The sequence below is a fragment of the Pleuronectes platessa genome, chromosome 16, assembly GCF_947347685.1.
Source record: "Pleuronectes platessa chromosome 16, fPlePla1.1, whole genome shotgun sequence".
NCBI lineage: Eukaryota > Metazoa > Chordata > Actinopteri > Pleuronectiformes > Pleuronectidae > Pleuronectes > Pleuronectes platessa.
Window position 1 is genome coordinate 21024608 of NC_070641.1, and position 6678 is coordinate 21031285.

The following is a 6678-nucleotide window of genomic DNA, read 5'->3' on the forward strand; positions in this document are numbered from 1 at the left end:
CTCTTCACTTGATAAAAGAAGAGGAGCTTTTCCCATTTTTAGGAGGTGGAGAAGTAGAAGCAGAGATTTACTGCCTCATACCGGAGCGGCCCTGGTTCCATATTTAGGATCTAAAGGGCACATTAAGCTCTGACTGGGGATTCTACTGCAGCGTCTCAGGAGGCAGAGGAGCCAGGAGCGTATTGACCCACAGCAGCAGTGGGTCTGAGGTGAGTTATCGTACAGCCTGATATTTAATACATTCACATTCTGTGTAAAGGTTATTCAATTAAATTAACTTTTATTTGTAAATCTCATATCTCTACATTGGAAGTCGGGCCCTCACAGAATCAAATCAAATCAAATCAAACCAAAGTTTATTGTCACATGCACCAATGACAGCGTCATCGGAGCAGTGAAATTCTTGTGACATGTCAGGCAACATTTACGCAGTAGACGACTTTACAAAATAGAAAAATAACATACTATGTAACATAACATATAACATAACATCGTAACATATACCATAGTCAAATGGTGCAGCAGTTTACAGGGTGAAGGATGGGGGAATATTAAATTAAATAATATGAATATATGTAAAACATATAACATAGTCAAATCAAAGTCAAATGAAGCAGCAGTTTACAGCGTGAAGAAGTGGGGAATATTAAATAAATGAATATATGTGAAGTAAGTGTATCTGTATGAGTGGGGGAGCAGAATGTACTTGGTGACTGTTCAGAGGGTAGAAAAATAACATACTATGTAACATAACATATAACATAAACTGCAAGTCCACTAATCCTTACTCCAATTAATAATATAAATACTGAGATGATAATGATAATTGTCGAGTGGTAGATCTGGATTCTGTTCTTGCATAACAAAAAGTGTAAAAAGATACTGACGTAAATTGTACTTGTAAAAAAGAATGGCCTTAAAAAGAGCTACTCCAGTAATTGAACCATCCAGGGTGGTGGAGCATCAGAGATTTACTGGAACCACAAATGGTTTTGTTAAATCCCTGATGTAGACATTTACTGTTTCCTCTTCCCTTCCTTTTCCCAACAGATAAGAATCTTTGAAAAGAGAAGCCAACTGAATTAAACTTCAACAAGAGCTACTTTCCTTTTCTCTTTATGTCCCACAAGGTGTCAGGCGTCAGAGCTCACCTACAAAAGCCTTGAGATGTTTTCCCTCGCCATCATCAAAGCCCGCCGCAGTTATCTCATTATCCATTTTCCAATTTCAAAGAGCTCATCACCGGATCTGTCTCCACCGATCTCAGACGTTCTGAATCCAACGGATAAATATTCCTGTCTAAGCCGGGAAAGGAAAATAGATCTTTGCCACTCTTAGGTTTTGGTTCACCAACAATTACTGTCACTTTGAAGGTTACAAGCTCATAGAATAATTCAGCGATCAGTGATATCATTGCATTTCAAACCTGATTTAAACCGTGAGGTGTGATTGTGGTTATTTCTCAGACCTCCAGTGTGAGTGGAAGCTTCTTCCAGAGCAGGCCTGTGACACTGAACCTTCACGAGAGGCTGTAATTGACCTGCTCCACCACACCGCTGCACCGGGACATTCAATCTGCCGCCGCTGGCCCTTTCCTCACACACAGGTTTGTGTAAGGTTACAGTTCAAGAGTCCATTTACTCTGCACTGTGGGACAAACACCGATCAGGTTCCATTAGCGTAGCTGCTGAGGCCAAAGAACTCTCTCTCATCAGAGCGGAGGTGTACAGTCGGATTCTTCTTTAGATCCTCAAAAAAGAAGATTTGCTTTAATGAATAAACAGTTAATTGATTTGTTTTGAAATATATAATAACCCTTACTCACTAGAACCCAAGTAAAAGAAAAACTTTACCCCATCGAGGTCCAAACTGTTTCCTTTCACTCCACAGCAGAAAAGTATGATCTGCATAGTTCTTTAAATTTAATCTAACAACTGATGAGGTGCTGAGCTTCATGTGATGTGCTCCATTGAAAGCTTCAGTGCAACAGTGGTAACTTTGGAGACCACACAACCTCATGTACTTGACACATCTTTAAATACCACATCTCATTATCTGACAACACAAGCCGCTTCTAGTGTTTTCACACTCGCACAGAGACGCTCACACACAGCAACGTTTCTATATCTAAATATATATATCTGCAGTGTGTGAAGGTGCATTGAGGCTGTGAAAAAAACACACACACGTCTCTCTTTAGTTGTGAGGACACTCATTGACATAATGCATTCCCTTGCCCCTTTACCTTAACCATTAAACCAAGTCTTAACCCTAAAACAGCCCTTTGAATTTGTGATGTCCGGCCAAAATGTCCTCACAGCGGTGGTATTGAAACCAATGTGTCCCCAACAACTATAGAAAGACAAACACACACACTCACACCCTCTCTGTAAGAGTGTTGCATGGGGGGGGGGGCTTACATTTTACATCACCACTGTAAAGGTTTATACCAGCTACAGTCAACAGAGTATGACTTTCATTATCTTTGTCATTGGTAATATAATCACTTAGTTGTGCAGGAGAACTGGGGCTCAAACCTCTATCATCATAATCATCATCATAATTGTTGCTGATGTAAGTGGATGGATATTTAAAGCAAAGGGAAAGCGTGCACAGACACACACACACACACACACACACACACACACACACACACACACACACACACATACACACACACACTCTTCAGAAGATCACATACTTTGAAGATCCGCTCAGAGAACTGTTTCAATTACCTGGCTGAACAAACCGTGGCACTGTTTGTGTCTTCTGTGATTTCTTTGGGTCAAAGAGATGTTAAACGTGTTTGAGAAGAAGCTGTCGCGTGAAAATTAGATTTAGTTTTTATTTTTCAATTGAAGGCGGCAAGTTTTTGGGTAAATCAATTTTGCAAGTCGAGTCATTTAAGCATGGAGGAATTACACACTCGTTATAACACGAGTTATAATGGGAATCGAACCGCCAACCTTCTGGTTAGTGCAGCTCCCCCAACACATCTCTAACAGTCACACTTTTATATGCTGCCCGTTGAGCCATCAGGCACAAGTTGGTGTTCAGTATCTATACTTGAAGATTAAAGTCCTATAGGTAGTTCTGACGCAGAATAACTTTCTATTGTTCATAGTTTTCACACATCATGAAAAGAGACACACACAAAAACAACATGTGTCCATAGGAAACGTTCGACCAGAAATGACCGTGAACCATGGATTCATGTCTGTGTGTCCAACCCTGAGCCAGCCATTAACCCGGGGTTAAGATCCTCAGGCTAATGAGACACTATGGCTGCTCAATATAATGTATATCAATAACTCCTAACTGGTTATAATGGGAACCACGCAGTAGGAAAAAAAGGTTCAGTCGAGTTTAAGCGAGATTGAACTGTCGAGCACATTAGTTCCCGGTGTGGACGTGTGGAAGGGGGGGGGGGGGGGGGTGCATGGTCAGATTGACATGCAAATCATTTCCGTGGCAGAGTTATGGTGGGGGGGTCACGAGGCCAGTGTGTGCACGCAGGGAACTAAACTCACACTGAGCTCATCGGAGCGAGGCCGGGATCACACATCATTCCCACACGTCTGCCCCCTGACTCATCAGTCACCGCACGGCACCAATCAGCAGCTCCAAGGTTCCTCTGCAAGGTTCTCTCTCTCTCTCTCTCTCTCTCTCTCTCTCTCTCTCTCTCGCTCTCTCTCTCTCTCTCTCTCTCTCCCTCCGGCCGACCCCACAGTTCAGCGGCAGAGCGGTGACTCCGACGCAGATCCACGACATCCGGCTCTGACAAAACCATTACAAGCCCATTGTGGTTATTTCCTCTGAACCAGCTGTGTGTATTTTTAAGGCAGGAGATTAGCAGTGTTCCACATTATTAAGGCCAAAATTAAAAGCATGGCGTGATTATATAAATGCATAATTGTGTGCGGGGGGGGGGGCCCCATTTGCCACGAACACTGCAGATGTTGCCGTGTGGGAGACGTGGGGTGAATCCCATCAGCCGAACGCGGTGCTGGGATTTAGAGAGTGATTATATTTGACATCCTGCTAACAATCCCCCTGCTGGTGAAACCATTTAAAGGTACAAATAGCAAGATGTTTCACTCTTAGCTCGGGGCATCTAACACAATAATAGCATCAGCTGTCAGCCGTGAAGAGACCGTGGGGAGGGCGGGCGCTCGGCTCCTTGGAAGAGGCTGTTGAATCAAGGGAGGCAAGAAAAACAGAAACACAAAGATGGGAGAAAGTTGCAGAGAAGAGAGGAGCTGTGGGACTGGGAAGACTGGGTGAAGGGAAGGTGCCTTTCGGTTTAATTAGCGCTGGCAAATTAATTAGCAGCAGGGTGTGAATTAATTAGTGTTCCACAGGCAGTTTAAAGGCAGCGCCATAAGGAACCACTGCAGAGGTCCCACACGGCTTTACAGTTTGTTACAGCCCAACCACGGTCCTATTAATGAGCAATTAAATGCTTCCTGAATTCCCCATTCTATCAATCTCTCTATTTGTTTTTTATTCTATCTTTTCTTTGAGTGTCTCTCTATGTTTTTATCTCCTCCGCAACATCCCCCCCCTGCTGGTATTTACAGTAGAAGTCGTCAATGGTCTTGCAGCGGTGTTACACATTTGTTCTTTGTTGTTCTTCCACGGCCGATTTAAAAACTGTTACCCCGAGGCTCTTCCTCTCCCACCACCCCCCCACCCCCCCCGCCCCGCCCCACACACCAATAAAAAAGTTTGTGGGAGATTCGAGGGTTTCTCAGTGTTCCTGTCTTCACGTTGGAGTGCAGAGAAAGAGGCGGGCGGCTCTCTGATGTTCTCATTGATTTTTAAAAGCCATCTCATTTCCCCGGCTCTCACTCGGCGAGATGCCTTCTCCCCGGCTGCTTTACAGCCAACACATCCTGGTCGGTGTGAGTGAGCGGGTCAGTGCGCAGGAGACGGGCTTTCGTTTTTTTTCTACAGGCCGTGCAATCACTTCAATTTATTGTTGTGCTTGAAAACAGGGCACTGAACGAGCATCGTGCCCCCCCCCCCCCCCCCCGCACTGATGGTTATCCCTCATAAAGACAGTACTGTGAAAATGTGTTGCTTCTTTATCACATCTCGCCCTCCGCTTCTCTCTCTCTCTTGGCAACACAATGTGCCGCATGGAGCAACGTGGAATCGATCGGACGAGCGCTGCACATTTCAATAAGGAGACGATGAATGGACATGTGTTTTTTTTTTTTAACCCTTTAAATTCTACAGACAAAACAAGGTGCAGCTGATGGGTATTTTTTGCTGATAGCAATTGAAAAACACAATGAAGTCAATAATCAGGGTGTTGAATATTATAAATCCATCAGAACGCAGAGTTCAACTTGAAGGTAGCGTCTGTGTTGAATGACGGTCAAGATTTCTCTCAAACGTACCAATGCCAAGTTCATGGTGGAGCTACAGGAAAAGTCAGTGGGTTACAAAATCTGGGGAATATCCATGAACATCCATCCCTCATCCATCCATCCATCTATTATCTACACCACTTATCCTTTCGAGGGTCCCCTGACATTAGGCGAGAGGCGGGTAGATCCTGAAAAGGTCACCTGTTTATTTCAGGGTCAACGTATAGAGAGAAGCAGTTATTCATTCTGTTTTGAGTCTCCAGTCATCATAACCCAAATCTCCATCTCTTCAGACTGTGGAGAAATCCCACACACACACGGAAAACATGCAAATTCCACAGAGAGAGAAGTCGTTCCAATCCATAAACAAATCGGGAAGAGTGCAAACCGCTGGAGCACTGTGCCACCTGCTTATGAAAACTTTTCAACAGTCAAATTACTACTTGTTGAGATATTTAATTTGCATCATGGCTGAGCAATCAACATTGTTATAGACATGGAACATCTGTCAATAAACATCTGACACATGTGGAACTGTGAATGTTGGAACGTTGAAGCGACTGGATGAATTACTGAGAAATGAGACCACGATCATTTTCTCATAGAAAGCAAAAGTTTTTGGTTTTGAACTTTCACCAGAGCTTAAGTTTCTTTGCTGTGGAATTGTACTGAAAAGGAATTCATACCAAATAATTTAGCATATTACCTTAAATAAACATGTGCATCTGCTGAAGGTGTTGTACTGATATAATATGCCTCTTGTAGAACGAGTGAGGCGTTGCTCTATTCCCTTTGAGGGAGCGAGAGAAGCTTCTGTCACCGGATGACCTCAGAGGCAAAGACGTTCGATGATTATTTTTCCTGCAGATCGAGAACAGAAATACCAAGTTTGATTGATTTAGTGTCGTCAGTCAGAAACTCCTGCTGGATGCAGGAGAAATATACAGAGAAACTCCAGCAGCGAGTTCGCTTCACACTCGGCTGCTCCCCCCCCCCCCCCCGCTGCAGCTACATGATGATGCTTCAGTCAAACTCATGACAGCCTCTAATGTTTGGTTATTTGTCAAAGCATGTGCATTATTTTGTGTTGCAGCATTTGTCTGACATTCTGAGGTCCACTTACTCTGTGATGTATTCCTCTTCATTCTTTCTCCTTCAGCTCTCCTCCTCTCTAAAGTCTTTTATTTCTTGATGATTATGAGGGTCGGCGTCAAGTTCTGTTTTCTTCTTCTCTTCCTGACTCGACCTGAGGGGGCGGGGCCACCTCTGCCCTTCACCCCGAGACGTGGTTGGTGGACCTCAA

General features: G+C 43.8%; 1 long non-coding RNA gene across 1 annotated transcript; it reads right to left on the bottom strand.

The window, feature by feature from the left end:
- Positions 1–526: 526 nt before the first annotated feature.
- Positions 527–1981, bottom strand: LOC128459033 (uncharacterized). Its single transcript, XR_008342082.1, has 3 exons — positions 1854–1981; positions 1427–1749; positions 527–1295 (listed from the first exon to the last, which is right to left on the bottom strand). It is a non-coding gene; the product is annotated as an uncharacterized LOC128459033 (long non-coding RNA).
- Positions 1982–6678: the final 4697 nt, after the last annotated feature.